This window comes from Apodemus sylvaticus, chromosome 16 (assembly GCF_947179515.1).
Source record: "Apodemus sylvaticus chromosome 16, mApoSyl1.1, whole genome shotgun sequence".
NCBI classification, from domain to species: Eukaryota; Metazoa; Chordata; class Mammalia; order Rodentia; family Muridae; genus Apodemus; species Apodemus sylvaticus.
This window is the reverse complement of record NC_067487.1, coordinates 27725287-27743219: the sequence shown is the minus strand read 5'-3', so window position 1 is coordinate 27743219 and position 17933 is coordinate 27725287.

Here is a 17933-nt window from a genome sequence, read left to right as displayed (position 1 = left end):
ACTTGTACTTTTGAACCCAGAACCTGCCACTGTTATTCCAGGCTGTTGATATATTTGAGGTTGTTAATTAAACTGCTTGTCCTGATTAGTATTTATCAACTTGACATAAGTCAGAGTCATCTGGAGAAAAGAAAATTTCAATGAAAAAATAATATTACTTTTTCCTTTCTCCTTAGATCTAGAAATACAAATATATCACTTGGGGGGGGGGGGGACATTATCAATTTATCTCCCTGGAGTTTATAACAGGTGAGATTCTCCAATAATAAGAAAGTTTCAAGTGGCATTAGCAGAATTACTTGAAGAATAAACTTGATTTTTAATTTAATTTGGGGAAGATTCTTTTAGAGTTTTGTTTTCCAGACTACCAACCAATGTAACAGTTTAATAATTAATACATTTATCAATCTTTGAGATATTACTTTATTGTTTTATCAATTTTATAATCAATCTGTCTTTTCAGTTTAAAATTAACTACATTAAATCAAAACATAAATCATCAAGTATTAAATGGCTTTATATTCCTCTTGAAAGAAACAGCCTTGAATGCAACTTACTCCTAACAGTAGCTATACTAAAATTGAAATTGTTATATTTGTCAGAGCTTACTCAGAACGATTTTGCTGTATAATCACACATAAAGTCTTCATCAAGGAGATTTCAACCAAAAGAAAGCGATTTAGAGTCTTCCTGGTTTTTTGAAAGAGTCTCGTTGTCTTTAGCTGCTATTCATATTCATTAAACATAATAGTCTCTCTCTCTCTCTCTCTCTCTCTCTCTCTCTCTCTCTCTCTCTCTCTCTCTCCTTTGACATATCAAAGTAAACTAGTACTAGGATTTATTAATGATCTTTTAGTAACATTGCTTTGAAATAATCGACTAGGCCTGTTATTCTGTCATTTCAAATTTTATACTCTTTTTTTTTTGTCTTTTTTTATATTCGATGTAATTTATTTACATTTCAAATGATTTCCCCTTTTCTAGCCCCCGACTCCCCGAAAGTCCCGTAAGTCCCCTTCTCTTCCCCTGTCCTCCCACCCACCCCTTCCCACTTCCCCATTCTGGTTTTGCTGAATACTGTTTCACTGAGTCTTTCCAGAACCAGGGGCCACTCCTCCTTTCTTCTTGTACCTCATTTGATGTGTGGATTATGTTTTGGGTATTCCAGTTTTCTAGGTTAATAACCACTTATTAGTGAGTGCATACCATGATTCACCTTTTGAGTCTGGGTTACCTCACTTAGTATGATGTTCTCTAGCTCCATCCATTTGCCTAAGAATTTCATGAATTCATTGTTTCTAATGGCTGAATAGTACTCCATTGTGTAGATATAGCACATTTTTTGCATCCACTCTTCTGTTGAGGGATACCTGGGTTCTTTCTAGCATCTGGCTGCTGGTGGAGTTGCAAATTGGTACAACCACTCTGGAAATCAGTCTGGCGGTTCCTCCGAAAACTGGGCACCTCACTTCCAGAAGATCCTGCTATACCACTCCTGGGCATATACCCAGAGGATTCCCCACCATGTAATAAGGATACATGCTCTACTATGTTCATAGCAGCCCTATTTATAATTGTCAAATTTTATACTCTTAACAGTCCCTTTCCTCAATAAAGCAAGTTTTGCTTCTATATACTAGTAAACTAATTAAAAATGGGTTAGTTGAAAATTTCCATACATGATATAGCCTAATTATAGGTTAAAATTTAATAGCGTTTGGTATAATGTTTATATTTTAGATATAGTAATATGGATAAATTCTATCATATTGAAATGAGTTTACTGCTTTTTTAAGTGCTTTTATTGTGATAGTCATTTCTTTTGGAGTGATATATTAATATTCTCCACTATATTGCTAACCTCTACAGCTATGAATCTAGTAATTGGGTGTTCTTAGGTGACAAAGTTTTTCCTGAGGAGGTGTAGCACATGTGTACTCACCCCAGATAAGGGACTCACAACAGACTAAACTCCAGAAACCAGCTGAACATGCACAGAAGTTTACCTTGGTGAAACAATGTGTTTTATTGTCATCACTTACAAGAACATGGGTTAAGGGTACTTTATAGGAGCAGAAAGGACTCACAGGAAACTGCATCATCAAAGCCTGCTGCAGTGTGGACAACAGCTTCCAAAACTTGTGGAACTTTAAACACATTGAACACACTGTAAGATTATCAGCAGGTTGTAGGTGTCTTTTACAGGTGAATCTGTTCTAACCCTCTTCCAGGGAGCTTGGGTGGTTTCTGCTTCTTCCCAACCAGTAGGGGTAGTTTCAAGAGTTTTCTTTAGATCTTGGCCTTTCTCAGTTTCTCTGTGGCTTAGCTCTCTTCCCTCTGAGAGTAATTCACAGCTTTTATGGTTTGCTCTGTCATGGAGGGGACTAGTGAATCCTATAAATTTCAGGGGATTCCCGAAGGTATTGTCAATTGTTTACTTTCCTGTAGAATGAATGTTTCAGTCTCAGTGGAAATTGTCACAAAAGACATGCTCCACGGGTGATGTTTGCCTAGAGCACCATAAGCTCTTAGTCTGATAGCCAGCACTACAGAGAAAATGAGTCTATGGCAAGTGAAGCTTATTGATTTTAGTCTTGTAAAAATGACTTTTTTACTTTTCAAAACTGAATGTATATATAATTGGATATTGTACAGTGCATTTTTGTTTGTGATTGTATTTAGCAGATAATTTTTGATCTAACAATTTTTTGTTAATTTCTAGAATTAACTTAAATATTTTATAAAAGAATGAAATTAGAATTTCTTTTTTTTATTTGATATAATTTTTTATTTACATGTCAAATGATTTCCCCTTTTCTAGCCCCCCACTCCCCGAAAGTCCCGTAAGCCCCCTTCTCTTCACCTGTCCTCCCACCCACCCCTTCCCACTTCCCCGTTCTGGTTTTGCCCTATACTGCTTCACTGAGTCTTTCCAGAACAAGGGGCCACTCCTCCTTTCTTCTTGTACCTCATTTGATGTGTGGATTATGTTTTGGGTATTCCAGTTTTCTAGGTTAATATCCACTTATTAGTGAGTGCATACCATGATTCACCTTTTGAGTCTGGGTTACCTCACTTAGTATGATGTTCTCTAGCTCCATCCATTTGCCTAAGAATTTCAGGAATTCATTGTTTCTAATGGCTGAATAGTACTCCATTGTGTAGATATACCACATTTTTTGCATCCACTCTTCTGTTGAGGGATACCTGGGTTCTTTCCAGCATCTGGCAATTATAAACAGGGCTGCTATGAACATAGTAGAGCATGTATCCTTATACTTCCAGAAGATCCTGCTATGCCACTCCTGGGCATATACTCAGAGAATTTCTGAATTAAGTTTTGAGTAATTAATAATGCTACATTTCAAATGTATTCTACTTAGGGAAACAATGAGAAATAAATACATGAAAATATTTGTTTTCTTGTATGAAAGATAAAAGAAATGACTGTTATGATTTTTTTAACAATTTTAAGTTCTTTTACTTTTTTGAAAGAATAGACTGTTTTCTGTATGTCCAATGTTTGAATTCTAAATTATAAATAAATTAATGTTGTGTTTGTAAAATCTATTGCTTTAAAAGAGAGTGCCTCTCTGCAGTAGACTCATTTAAATAGTTTGACTCAGAGTACTCCTAAGGTTACAAGCAAGCTTTCAGCTGGTGCCACCACACCCCATTCCTCATTACTGTTTGTTGACTAGTGATTAATGTCTCACTTTTCTATCATTATCCATTTTCAGATAGATGCTTTCATACATTGTAGTTATTGTTCTGTAGTGAGTAATGAGATATTGAAAGAGGCTGAATTCAACACAAAAACTTCTGTCTTTATTTGAGAAAAGCACCTTAGTAGTTGTGGTAGTTTGATTAATTACGGCTCTGTTCAGACTCATGAATTTGAATGATTGGACACTCATGATTGGCACAATTAAGAGACTTGGTCTTGTTGGAAGAAATGTGTGGAGATGGGCTGAGGTTATATATGCTCAAACCCAGTCAGAGAGTTGCTACCCACTGTCTGTAGAACTCTCAGCTCCTCCTCCAGCACCATATCTACCTGGATGATACCATGCTTCCCACCATGATGATAAAAAACTAATCTGAAACTGTAAACCAGTCCCATCTGTTTTCATTTATAAGAGTTGCTTTGGTCAAGATGTCTCTTTCCATAATGAAAGCCTAATTATAATAGCAGTGCTTGGGAAAATGTCATTTTAAATGAGTTCAGAATACTCTGTTAGTGAAGGTTGACTGATGAATTATTAGTTACATCCTGCAATATAGTACTTGTTAAAAACAAGCTGCTCCTGCCGCCAGCCTTCAGTGACTCAGAGTCAGCAGACAAAACATCACCTAACACTAAACCAAGCAAACACAGCCTTGAAATGTTCCTGCCATCATGACCCCCTCTACAGCATTGTCTTTCTCTCCCTTTCTCTGTTCTCTCTTTCCACTCTGTCTTGATTCAGTCTCTCCCCCAATAAATCTTTTTCATGAGATCTGTTCACATTGGCCTTAATTGGTCTGCCAAGCTACTCTTCCTTTTTCTCCTAAACCCTAATACCACCTTTCCTCTACTCCTATTATATGTGTCTGTATTAGTCACTCTCACAGGTTCCAGGGATCAGAAAACAGTTTTGCTCTGAGAAATACATTGTTAACCATTCTTTACTCATGTAAGTATCAGTGCTTACACATATTATGAAGACCCCAGGATCTTGGTGTTCATATAAGTGCTATATCATCAATGAGAGTTTTAATATGTGGCCTTTGACCTCATTTGTTATCCATCTGTTTAAATAATACTGAGATATAAACTAAATTAGAAGGTGGCATATTTCCCCCATGTGAATGTCTTCTGAAATTTCCTGGACTATTTTCTGTGTTCATACTGTATTTTGACAGAGAAGTCTTTAAATTCCAGGAGACAACAATTGTAGTTTCTCAGTTGGAGAAGCACATTTCAATGCATTTTTAGGCTTTCATTGAGTTTAGGCAGCAATCAATGGAAATACTGGCGTCTTCTTTCATTTTCTGTACTTTTTTGTTCTCCCTGAGCTGAAGCATAGCTTCGTAAGACACCCATTATACACAAGTGTTTGAAACAAACTTCCCAATGTTCCTTGCTGTGATGGTTGGTAAATGCTCAGCTCAAGGAATGGCACTGTTAAAAGGTGTGGCCTTGTTGTTGTCACTGTTGTCTGGGCATAAGACCTTCATTCTAGCTGCCTGGAAGCCAGTATTCTGCTAACAACCTTCAGATGAAGACAGAACTCTCAACTACTCATGAACCATGCCTGCCTGAATATGCCAAGTTCCTGACTTGATGGTACTGGATCCAACCTCTGAATCTTTAAGCCAGGCCTATTAAATGTTGTTCTTATAAGAATTGCCTCGGTTATGTGATGTCTACTCACAGCAGTAAAACCCTAACTAAGACATTTCCCTTCTCCATGCAATGCAATATTTTACATGCAATCTTTGACACAAGAATGATCAGGATATTGTGTTGATCTTAATTGTTTTTGAGCAATGCCCAATTGTTTCTCTTATGAATTCCATGATGACAGAAACAAAAATTAATGTTCTATATCATGGTTTCCACAATATCTTATACAAACTTTAACAGATCTAGAAAATAATTTTCATGCAATTATCTGGTGCTCTTTTGAGAAGATTTGAGCTGAAACCCTCTCTTGAAATATAAATCTTCCTACTTAAGAGTAGTAATGTGCTCAAGTGTTTTTAAGCAATTGGAATGTAATTACACAGAGCATATGTTTTTGTTTATATATTTTTCTTGTGAATTAATATTCACATCTTTGTTGAAATGTTTGAATGTTTCTAACATTCCACCACAAATGATCCTGATAGTTTCTGTTTGTTTTGTTTTGTTGAGTACTTAGTGTCTAGATTTACTTCTTGCTGATTAATTTGAAAACACACTTTCACATTTGTCACGTGCTTTTGTCACACTTGCCAACCTTGGCCATATCTGAAGGTAAAATATAAAATTGTCACATTCAGAAGGCAGTGTTGAATGAAGAATACTGTTCAAGATGGCAAATGAACATTATGTTGTTGTTTTTGTTTTGTTGGGTTTTTTTTGCTGTTGTTATGTCACGATAAATAATAGTACCTGAAGCAACTATTAAAGTGATGCACATCAAAGTATTGGCTAATAAAATTAAGAAGTTGCATATTTTGATAAATAAATATGTACCAACATACATGGATGCCAGGATGCATATAAAACCATGTGATTTCTTATTAAAATATAATGAAGATAAATCTGTTAATACCTCAGCAACAAATAAAAGACTCTGAAAAATATAATTTCCTATCTCACAGAAATAGGAAGATATTAAGAAAAAAAGTTTAGAGAAAATGGAGAAAGCTAATAAGAAATATACTGTAAACAAAACTAATGAATTCTGTAATAAGAAACTGGAAAATTGCACAGCTATTGTTGAATATCTCATGGCTACACCTATATATAAGATTTAGAAAAGAACAAAGCTACAATCAAATCGCACAGTAATACTCAAAGACAGGAGTAGTTATTGAAAGTAGTATATCATGCTTTAGTGCTCTGATTCTCAGGTTCCATTATCCATTAGCACAATCACATTTATGCCTAAAAGAAAATGAACTATATCTGGGTACTATATGATTTATTTCTAAACAACAAAAAGAAGATAGAAAAAGGAGTTCTTCTTTATAAGAGAGAAAATTTCAGATTATACATGTATTCTAAACATGCTATTTAATGACATAAAGATTAAGAGTAAAAAGGTACCATGTAAGACTAAATAAGGGAATTATAAGAAATTTCTCTAAATCTAAGCTAGATTGTCTCTTCTATGTATTTATAAAGATGGAATGGTATTCGGGTAAATGCATGGTAACATGAAAAAGGTGTAGAAAATTTACTGAGGTATTGCACTATAGTTTCCCTTACAGTGACCAAGGACACATTGAGTGTATTGGTCTTCCCAGGAAAAGTGTGATTTTTTTAACACTTCAACTTTACAGAAGGTACAGACAAAGTTTAATAAAGCAGCATGTAATTGCCTCCCACAACGGCTGTTACCAAAGGTATTTCAATGAAACTATTCCAAGCAGGCTGAAATAAAGTGCTTTATATTTGCAACCTCAGCTGCTCTTAGGTGATCTAGGGATAGATTATAGAGAATGAATAAACTACCTACCCCAAAGGTTATATCAAAAAGCACGTATTTCCTGCAGAGCACCAAGGACTTGGCACTTATAGATCCTGATGGGTACTTTTGGTTCAGATAAACTATACTGCTGTACATTTAAGAGCCATGAGATATTTGTTGCAAGTCTCTAGCCAACTATGTTCTTTTTCATTCTTCTCTTCAAATTCCCTTTCTTTACTTGGCCCTTAGAATTGAATAATATCATGGGATTTATTTATGCTGAACATTCTTTTTCAGTATATATGTGTGGTCTAACTCATTTTCATACCTTCAGTTTTTCAAATGAGAGCGCCTTACAAATATGGACTACTTATTCTAATTTTCCTTAAGTCTTTAGGGCCTCAAGGTTCTATTCATGCTTGACAATCAAGGACTGTTTGTACCTGACCATAGCTTGAACATTCCATACTAGTCCATTTCTTAGCTAAATGTCTTTAGACATCTTTAGTCGATGTCTAAAGCTGCATTGTTATTTTACAGTCCACCAAGGTCATGTTTTCATGCTAGTCAGAGCTGCTGTATTTAATCAGTTTTGGAATAAATACATTGACAATTACTGGCTGATGCCATGTAAAAATTGGGCCACCATCAGTCTCAGAAAAAAAAAAAAAACATGTAGACAAGATGGATTTTGCTTTAGCAAACTTGTTTAACTGTTTTTACAGGTTAACAATTATAGGAGTTCTTAGGATACCTGCACTAGTCACCAAGTTTTTGTTTCTAAACATACTTCCATGTTTTTGTCTGTTTTCTAGGAAAAAATAAGCTTCTGTATTCTTTTAATCTTTAGCTGACTCACTGTAGAACACTGTCTTGACACATTGACACAGTGCTGTGAAATGTTCAGCGTTCATACACTGGGAACTGGTCACACTCCTGGTTACTACTCAGAGGCAATGACATACACGTCTTCTTGTTTCATCCCTGACTTTATAATTCATAATTTCAGCATGTTGGTTTCGTTAGAAGAAAAATATTGAGTAACCTCTCTCTCATGTCCTTACTGTAAGTCTTTTCGATCTTAAGTGATTATTCTATCTTATTTTTTCCTTTTTCCATATTTTATTATATAATAAAATATATTTATTAATAATACATAATATTTATTATATATATTTGTTTGTTGACATATATGCATATTGTGCAAGTGCCAACATATGCCAGTAGAGGGAGCAATCTCTCTAGTCTCCATGATAGTATCTTTAATGAAGCAAATCATTAGGGATCAGAAAAATGTCACAAAGATTGACCCATTAATGTACTATTTATTTCTCTCTGTTAATAATTCTATGCCCTAGATAACATGCAACTTGTAGTACTGGAAAAAACAACCCTTCCAGTTTAGCTGCTAATTGGAGAGCTGAGCAACTATGCTTTGTGTATATATACAGAAAAGGGACACTATAATTTTTTAATACAGCTAGTGCTTTAAAATATCCCTTCATTAGCAGATCTGAGTTCAAGCTGTTCCATGTGAATTCACGAATTTCAACCTGGAGACACTTTATAATTATCTATATATCTACAGAGCAACATGGGTGTATAATAATGCCTGTATTAAAGTTTTTTGTTTTTTTTTATTCGATATATTTTTTATTTACATTTCAAATGATTTCCCCTTTTCTAGAACCCCACTCCCCGAAAGTCCCATAAGCCCTCTTCTCTCCCCCTGTCCTCCCACCCACCCCTTCCTACTTCCCCATTCTGGTTTTGCCCTATACTGCTTCACTGAGTCTTTCCAGAACAAGGGCATTCCTCCTTTCTTCTTGTACCTCATTTGATGTATGGATTATGTTTGGGGTATTCCAGTTTTCTAGGTTAATATCCACTTATTAGTGAGTGCATACCATGAGTCACCTTTTGAGTCTGGGTTACCTCACTTAGTATGATGTTTTCTAGCTCCATCCATTTGCCTAAGAATTTCATGAATTCATTGTTTCTAATTCCTACTAACCCTTCCAATTCTTGTATATCTTTTGAATATCTTTCCGAACTTACTGAAAGCTCATCAATTATCAGTGAATTCATCCATTTAATATTCTCATGCAGTCTAGGTCAAATTGTGCATACAGACACACACACACACACACACACACATGTATGTGTGAATTATGTATTAGATGTATTTGTGAATTTTGGCTAAATTTTAAAGAAGCAATGACAGTTATTGAAAAAAGAGTCCATTTTAAAAGAATGAGAACCTTTACCATTAATTTCAATAGGATACTGAAATGAATAACATAAACTTATTTGGTTACAGTTTTGCTCTGATATCCAGTAAGATAAATGATGTAAAATCACAAGCATTTATAAGCTTGAATTGTACAAATAAAAGTGTATGTTCTGCTGTAAAAATAATGTTTAGAAGAACGTTATACACTTTCAAAGAGAACTATTTAATCATTAAGGGATAAAGGATAAATTTTATTTCATCTGAAACTGTTTATATCATTGTCACTGAGAAAGATAACTTTATTAGATTTGAAGTGATACTTTTCTGATGAGATATAAGTGGTGAATTGTGATTAACAACTTGGGATTTATAACCATATGACAATCTATAGGAAGGTGTGTCTGTTGGACTATGTCATAAAAAGTACGACTAATGATGGACTGTTCTAAATATGGTAAAGTCACTGATAAGCTGGAGTCAGACTTATTCAAAAGAAGCTAGCAAAGTGAACAGGAGCTGTTTTCGGAAAGTGAAAGTTATGTGACCAGAAACTGTCAGTGGTACCTAGCATCGCTAACCCCACATGAAGTAACAGTGGAAGAATGGAAGCAAATGTCACTAATGATGCTATGTCAAATAGACACTGAGCTAAATGCAAAATATTTGACATGTGGCTGCAGACATTATGAATTATAAAAACATTGGGATGCCTCCAACAATCAGAGAATGTATTGCAATTTTTAAAATCCTTCACTAGATATGATGTCTAGTATTGTCTACTTGATCTGATTTGGAATCATCTTGGGAATAAGCCTCCTGTCATGTCTGGGAAGATTATATTGATTCCATTAGTAGAGGCAAAACACATGGGTATGGTACCATTCCTTCCCTGGGTCATAGACTGTATAAATGAGGAAAAAACTAAAAAGAAGAAAGCATTCATCATTTTCTTTTTCCTGGTTATGGATTGGAAATGATCAACTTCTTTAAGCTGCCAAATCTGTGAATTATCTACTTTAGGGAATGATAACTTGGAACTGTCAGTCAGAATAAACTCTTTCTACCCAAGTTGCTTTAACTAGGACATTTTGGCATAGAACGGTAATTAACACACTGTGTGTTTCATTTTCAGGTAAAATAATTCATTATGCTTAGATACATAATTTTCATTATACAGAATGAACCAAGTTCTCTCTGTGTGTTTGTTTGCATGTGTGTATGTGTGTGTTTACTTCATGTCACACACATACACATCAATGTTAAATATATGTGTAAAATAAAATTACTCAAATATTTATCTCATATGTTTCTTCATACCACTACATACATGTTAAATGATAAGGTTGGAATCTACACTATTAAAAAGCAACATCTGGTAATGCTGTATCTGAGATTTCACCTCGCACCAGTCAGAGTGACTAAGATAAAAAACACATGTAACAGCAGCTGTTAGCAAGGATGTGGAGAAAAAAGAACACTTCTCCATTGCTGGTGGGACTGCAACCTGGTAAAACCACTTTGGAAATCAGTCTTGCGGTTCCTGAGAACAGTGGAAGTAGTTCTACCTGAAGATGCAGCTATACTAGTAATGGAAATATACCCAAAAAATGCTCCAACATATAACAAGAACACATGCTCCACTATGTTCTAAAAGGCCTTATTTATAATAGCTAGAAACTGGGAACATCTAGGATATCCTTCAACAGAAGAATGGATACAGGAAATATGGTACATTTACACAATGAAGTACTACTTACCTATTAAAAACAATAACTTCATAAAATTCTTAGACAAATGGATGGAACTAGAAAATACCATCCTGAATGATGTAACCCAGACACAAAAGAACATACATTGTATGTACTGACTGATAAGTGGACATTAGTCTAAAATCTCATAATGCCCAGGATACAACCTGCAGATCATATGGAACTTAGAAGGAAGGAAAACCAGGGTATAGAAGCTTCAGTCCTGCATTGAGGGGGGAACAAGATGATCATGGTAAGTAGAGGGAGAGGGGGACCTGGGAGGGAGAGAGGATGGGTAGGAAATAAGGGGGGCGCAGTATCAGAAACTGGAGGAAACATGAGAGAGGTATGAACGGCCAAGAAATCAAACAAAAATATGTAGGGGGGGGTGAGTAACAGAATAGACACTGGAGAGTCGCAGATGAAAATGTGAGGCTCCCTGGACCCAACAGGAATGACTTTAGTTGAAATAGGCAGAGAAGGTGGAGAGAGAACCTGTAGAGACCACCTTCGGTAGATAGGCATGCCCTGTATTGAGGGATGGGGCCACCCACCAGTGTCAAAGTTTTTAACCCAGAAATGTTCCTGTCCAAAGGAATAACAGGGACAAAAATAATGGAACCAAGATTGAAAGAAGGGCCAACTGGAGACTGCAACACCTGAGGATCCATCATGTCTGCAGACACCAAACCCATCACTGTTGCTATTGTCAAGAGGTGCTTGCTGACAGGAACCTGGTGTGGTATTTTTTGGGAGGTCTTGCCAACAACTCAACAATGCAGATGTGGATGCTTGGAGCCAACCATCAGACTGAGCTCAGGAAACCTGGTCGGGGAGCTGGCAGAAGGACTGGAGCAGCAGAGGGAGATTGCTTCTCCATTGGAAGAACAACATAGGCTGGCCTGACTACCCAGTTCTCCTAGAGACTAGACCAAGGAGTGTCCCTGGAGGGATCTAGGGTTCCAGATACATATGTAGCAGAAGATGTTCTTGCCTGAAAGTAATGGGAGGGAAGACCCTTGGTTCAGGGGTGGTTTGATGGCCCAGCATAGGGTGATGCTGTAGTGGTGAGGCTGGAAGTTGTGGGTGAGTGGGTGGGGGAGCACCCTCATACAGGCAAAGGGGAGGTGGGAGGGGGAATGTGGAATGGGGATATCATTTGAGATGTAAATGAATGGAATGATTAATTAAAAGAAAAGAGAAAAAATGCTGTATCTGTAAATATCTATAACAGTTCAGTAAATACCACTCATGTGTAGCTACCACCCTAAGCAAATAAGCATCTCTTTACAGAAAATGGAGATAATAAGAGAGAAAAAAATCACAACTGGATAAGCTGCAGAGAGCAAGGATCATGGGTATAGTGGGCCCAAATGATATCATATGTGGGTCTCAGGAACCATCAAAGAAGAAGGTAGTAAAAGCAGAAAACAAAGTAGAAAAAAAAAATTGGAGCTTCAGTCCTTTTTTTTTTTAATTAATCATTCTTTTCATTTTCATTTCAAAGGATATTCCCCATCCAGGAATCCTCTCCACAAACCTCTCATCCCATCACTGACTGACTCCCCTTTAACTCTATGGGGGTGCACCTCCACCTATTCCCTCACCCCTGCATCACTGTTCTAGCATGCAAATACATCTGGCTGAGCCTGGAGACCCCAATGGTAGAGCTAGGAGAAAGATTGAAGGAACTGAAGGGTCTTGCAACCCCATAGGATGAACAACAATATCAACTGACACCCCACCACACCCCAAGCTCCCAGGGTCTAAACAACCAACCAAAGAGGAGGAACCCATAGCTCCAGCTACTTGTGTAGCAGAGGATAGCTTTATCTGGCATCACTGGGAGGGAGGCTTCATAGTCCAGTAGAGGATTGATACTCCAGTGTAGGGTTGCTTGCAGTTACATCGAACAGGTAACCTGGAAGGGTAGCTGGGTGTGTATGGGAAGGTGGCAAAAAGACAGAGACCAAGATAACACCTGCTATTTAAGGTCCCAAAGTTTAATGAAGAACTCCCAATAGATATAGGCAGGGGAAAAGGCTGGAAGCTTCTCAGCAGAACTGGTTCAGTTGCTCTACAGGTGGCTAGTGTTTCTCAGGGAACTGCTGGTCCTTGAAGAACAATAGGCTTCACCTTGTCAGAGCACTCCACACTAGGTGGAGAGATTTAGGGTAACACAGGACTTCCCCACTCAAAGGCTGGATGAGGAACTTCACATTGGTTAATGTCAAGTTCCTGCCAGGTGGCATGGCACCTCAATAAGCATCTCTACAGGATGCTAAAGTAGAAAAATTTAAGGACCACAGTTCTAGGCATTCTCTGATGAGACAGTGTCTCGTAGAATTGTCTGCATAAACAATGGCAGTGTCAATGGACAGAGTAACGGAATTGTGTAGGTTTTGTGAAGTCCTACCTCTAGACAAAAAAAAAAAAAAGAAAAAAGAGAGAGAGAGAGAAATTAATGGCTGCTAAAGGAGGAGTATTAGTCTCTTTCAGAAGTGAGACAATTTTTTGCTTAACCAAGCAAAGAGGTCAACCTGGAAAACATATATTCAGAAATAACAAAAACATCCTCAGCAGGTTGTATTTATAGATCTGCTTACATATAGATATGTTTATGATTGTGTGTGTAGTTTTGTATGTAACAGTAATTTTCAAAGAAATAAAATTTAATAACTTGAAATTTGGTATGTATAGAATTCAAGGTAGGGGCAAAAGGGTAATATCAGTTCAAGATGTCTTTAAAACACAATCTATTTATAATCCAAAGTCTATCCACATTGAAACATTAGAAAGATTCAATAAATATAAAGCATTGACTTATGGCCAAACAAATATTTATGGAAAAATGCCTACAGATAATCCATTCTCTTAAATGTCTTATAAGAAACAGTAAAATCTCAAATTGTCTACCTCATAATATTTATTTTGTGTGTCTAAGTTGATGCAATGTCAACACATTATTGCGTCTTCCCTCTTTCTTTACTATTTGATGGTCATAATTAATAAGAATATTTACTTCATCATATTTATTAGAGTCAATGAACAGTCACTCATTGAATTAATTATTTATTCAGCAATAGACCTTAAAAGCTGGCTAATCAACAGCTACTCTGTGCTTCAGGTCAACCACTACAAATGGCAGGCCTCCTTGGACCCTGTAATCACAACATTTCCAGGGTGAGAAGAGGGAAGCACGAAGCAGATGAGTGCCCCCAATCAATCCACACTCTATTACACCTCCCTAGAGAGAATATAAGCTTAGGGTAAAATGCTACATCTGGGAATTCAGAAAAGACATTTCAGACAAGACCTGTCGAAGGGTCACTTTCAAAGAGAAAATATTCTGTGCCTCAGAAAAATGAAAGAATGAATTCCTTCATAAAGTCAGAATATGTATATACACAGGACTTTTAAATAAATGTGACAAACGAGGGTGAATATATTCAAGATTCTTTCAGGATTAGATTATGTATGAACTTATATTTTTCTTTGTAATGTTTAATCTCCCTCTGTTTTAGAAGCCACTGCAATGTGATAAACTATATTGATCTGCTCTCCATGGAGACCCACTTCCTAAGATACAGACTTTCAACTGAGATGACCCCAAATTGTTCAACTCAGTAAAATATGAACTCTCTAAGACCAAAGCTAATAGGCCAATAGGAACACTGAGAAAAGCCAACAATGGGTCTGACACTTAAGAGAAAATTGACTAGTACATGTAAATGCCTCAAAGGTTCATGTGAATTTTAATATAATTTTTAATATATAAGCAAAAATAGGTAGAAAAGAGGAGCAGGGAGACAGAGTCAGTTTCTATTAATCTAGGATAAGCATTTAATCTCCACATAGCCAGTTTTAGTAAGTTTTCTGAGAGTAATATTGCAGCATTTCTCAATAGTTTGCAAGACTTGGGGGTTAATTACATCGGCTCTTTCTAATCAGGCATATTCTGGGTTTTGTTCCATCATGTATGAGCAGTGTGACCCTGAAAATGCTACTTTAACCAAGTGATCTTTTCCTGGATATTGAGATTAAAATATAAGATCTGACAAGAAATGAGCCCTGGAAGAACTAAATATAAATCCATTATACCTACGGGAAAATGCACACTGTATTATACATGAAAAATGCATTGCTTATAATTAAATATCACCTAAAGAGGTAATTGCAATTTCTTTGGTGCATTAACACGGTTTAATTCATCATCCCTTTATTGTTGGAGATTTGAGGTATTTGCTTTAATGGTAAATATGAAAAAGTGATTTAATTAATGTCATAGTGATCCTCAGGCATTAATGCCATTTCAAAGCTTATTTACTAAAGGCATATTATGAATTATGGGATATAACCTCTTTAGGTTTCTAATACATATTAAAAACTTATCAACAAAGAGAGAGACTCTAGCTTACTCTGCTACCAGGAGAATCGAATGCCATTAACTTTACCATTCTTCATAGTGTTTTTCGTAGTTATGAATATTCATTCTCTTCTTTGACTATTTTTTCCTACTTTGGTAGATGAAAACAATACACCATTGTTTTAATTTAACAATCTCAAACAGAAATAAAGTTGAACATGTTCCCCAACGTACTAGCTGAGGTTTGATGAGACATTTAAAAAAAAATAAAAGCTTGTTGCTATTATGCTCCATGTAGATGTAGTTCAATAGATGGAGTTGTGGCGCTGTACACTTTGACTGCCACCTTTAGAATTAATTACTTTTTGTTTATACTTCTCCTTCTCAGATTACAATAAATCGTGCCACTCATGCAAGTTCTTACTGAGTCATAATTGCTTCTTTGTAAGGTTTGGCAGATACATCACACCAGTTCATTAATGCACAGATGATTCCTTCACATTAAGAAAGACAGATTGGAGTGCCAGAAATGTCAAGGCAGTTATTATGCACAAAAAGCGTAAAATGGCATCTCTCAAAAGGTGAGGCCTTATCCAGTGGGGATCAAGACTGAAACTCGTATAATTCCTTAGTGTAATAATCAGGAAATATTAGATTATTTTGCATGTCATCCAAGGAGAATCTTTCATTTGTTAGCTCTGCCCCTTGCAGGAGGGATGTTTTGTTGAGCTTCATAATTTTCTTCTAACATCAAACTAGAAGAAACTAGATTTTTTTCATTTTTTAAAAGATTTATTTATTATTATATCTAAGTACACTATAGCTGCTTTCAGACACACCCGAAGAGGGTGTCAGATTTCATTAAAGATGGTTGTGAGCCATTATATGGTTTCTGGGATTTGAACTCATGACCTTCAGAGGAGCAGTCAGTGTTCTTAACTGCTGGAGCCATCAGTCCAGCCCCTAGATTTTTTTCTACATGATTCCATTATATGGATTCATTGCTCAAATATTAACTAAGTATGTAATGTTTGCAAGCACATTTCCTTGTATAGCCTTCATTTAATCTTCAGTTCATTAGTAAACATAAAATTACATTATTTCATATTTAAATTATAAAAAAATTAAACATTTTTAAGTATTTAAAGGAAGAAACAGAGATTTGGAAATTATGAAATTCTAGCTATGCATTCTGAGAGAATCCATCATCTCTTATTATTTTACAAGGCATGAAAAAAATCTTCAGGCATATTTTATTCGAAGCAGATCAATCAGCCAAGATTTGAACATTTATCTATGTGATGTGCCATTAAGTAAGTAGATATTTAACTAGAGTTACATGTAAATGGTAAATGAAAATGCACCACTCTTTAAAAGCTTTTAAAATGGCAGATTATTTGGATATGTTCATTCCAGAGTTATTGAATTATTTATTTTCCATTGAACCACAAATTTGAGTAAATAAGTTAGAAAGAGTTATATATATATATATATATTTGAACAGAGAAAAACAAGAAATGGCCTACTTCTTCAAAATTCATATTTTGGTGGAAGGCGACATTGCATATTTTAAATTTAAAAATTAAGATGTATTAGAAACCCATGCAATGCAGAGAAAAGGAGCAAATGAATTTTCAATGAGTTTATTTTTACATGGGGTATTATAGGAATTGTTGTGGGAGAATATTGTTTTTAAAAGCAGCAAAAAATTATGATGAAAAAGAATTGCAAACAGAGATCATGTAACCAAACTCTTTCTTCACTCATTTTACCTCCTAAGAATTGTTTATATTATCTATAATGCATTACACATTTTTGATTATGTTAACATTGAGACCCCTTTGCCCATTACCTGAAAATATAAAGCACACGAGAAACCATTACTTCTTAATGAACTAAAAAACGCTGAGTAGTATTTTAATTGCAGAGTCCCCCAAAGACCTCTGAGGTTTCTGGATCTTAATTTGTAAATCAGTTCATCTACCTTCCGGCTCTAGAGGTAGATGAGGTGTTCTTGCTGACAATGTACAGTAAAGAGTATTGAGCTGGAAAGCATCGTGCAATCAAGTGTTCTCCAGTCAAATCATCAAACGGTCTAATTGTCCTTTGTTCTCAATATATCTTCATTGATAATGTAATAATGAAGACAAAATAAAGCAATAGATAGGACTCCTCTTTCAAGGAAAGGGCTCAAGGAAAAGCTAAGTGAAGGTGAAGCCAATGGTACATGAAATTAGGCATTGGCTTTGAATTCCTCAGGCTGGCATGTTTTTTTCCCAAGGTATAATCTGTAACCTTTGCAGTACTAACAAGGCTCCTTGGGAGGACTAACTTAAATCTACTATAGGCCTTTCAAGTCAGCTACATAAAATGACTATATGTGTAGGACAATCAACACAATGGAATTCAACACATCATTAGGT